Source organism: Phasianus colchicus, chromosome 37 (assembly GCF_987193195.1).
Source record: "Phasianus colchicus chromosome 37, bPhaCol1.hap1.1, whole genome shotgun sequence".
NCBI classification, from domain to species: Eukaryota; Metazoa; Chordata; class Aves; order Galliformes; family Phasianidae; genus Phasianus; species Phasianus colchicus.
In genome coordinates this window covers 98,033-99,190 of record NC_143472.1, presented here as the reverse complement: position 1 = coordinate 99,190, position 1,158 = coordinate 98,033, and the positions used below count along the sequence as shown (strand labels likewise).

General features: G+C 48.3%; 1 long non-coding RNA gene across 1 annotated transcript; it reads right to left on the bottom strand.

Annotated features, from left to right (window-relative positions):
• Nucleotides 1-479: 479 nt before the first annotated feature.
• Nucleotides 480-920, bottom strand: LOC149913404 (uncharacterized). The gene is made up of 2 exons (XR_016461244.1): nucleotides 856-920; nucleotides 480-666 (listed from the first exon to the last, which is right to left on the bottom strand). It is a non-coding gene; the product is annotated as an uncharacterized LOC149913404 (long non-coding RNA).
• Nucleotides 921-1,158: the final 238 nt, after the last annotated feature.

Genomic DNA, 1,158 nt, shown 5'->3' with positions numbered 1-1,158 from the left:
GGCGTCGATTCAATCTTTTTAAGAAAGTGGGAAATGGAAAGCCTGTGTGGGTGAGAACCAACATTTTGAATGAAAGGATGTGTTTGATGTAGGAGAGAGGAGAAGGCACTGCAGATCTGAGTCGGCTGAAACGGGACAACGTGTATAAGTGGAATGGCAAACGTATGGGACTACGATTGAAGAGATGAAGAGATGAAGCTTGTGCTCCTCAAGTACTGCTTTGTTTCTGACAGCAGCTGATGCAAGTGGCCTTCCCTTGATGCTCAGCCATGTGGAAGGGCAGGGGAAGAAGACAAAACTTTAGAAGGCACCAACAAGAGGTACAGATACACAACAGCCACCTGGACTTGATGCACTGTCTTTCTACCTAGGTTTTCTTTTTGTTCCTTCCTGGGACACATCTCCCAACTTTCTCCTAAGCCCTAGCTGTACAAAAATGCAAGCAATCAGATGAAGAGATGGAAAAAGCAGGGGAGTTACCTTCCAAGAAAAGAGAGGAGGGTGAGCACAGGCAGCTTGAGACAGCATCTCAGGAAAGTAGTGCTTTTCCTGAGGACTGCCCTGTGTCCCAGTTCTCCTCGCAATTTGTGCATGAAGCCCTCAGAAGGAAAACCCAGCCTCCTCCTCCCAGTAAGGGCATTGACCAAGCAGCCCCCTGGGCTCTGCCTGAAAGGAAGAAAAAGAAAAAAGGAAAAGAAAAAATAAGCAAAAAAAGCATTGCAAAGCAACAGAGAAGTATGAAAGAAAGAAAAAAATATTAAATAGCAAAAGGAAAAGCAAAGAAAAACCAATTGGAAAGAACAAAGAAAAAGAAAACTCTCTGGAAAGAAGAAAATAATGCCTTCAGGCATCTACCCTCTTGCCAGAAACTTCCTACGTCCAAAGGGCTTCTGCAGTGGGACCATGTGCAGGACAGCAGGCTTAACTCCTTAGGGCGCAAGGCCAAAAAAGCTTGGAGGCTGCAGCTCCAGGCCCGCCACAGGATGTCACAGCAGCCATCACCCGGGCTCCCGCAACCTGTGTGCTGTCACAGTGCGTTTCCATGATGACGACGGGCCCCGCAGCCGCTCCCCAGCCCTGCGCCTCACAGCAGCCCTGGAAGCAGACAAACTCAGCCTCATCCCGCTCTGGATTATGCTGAAGTGCTACTATTCAGCA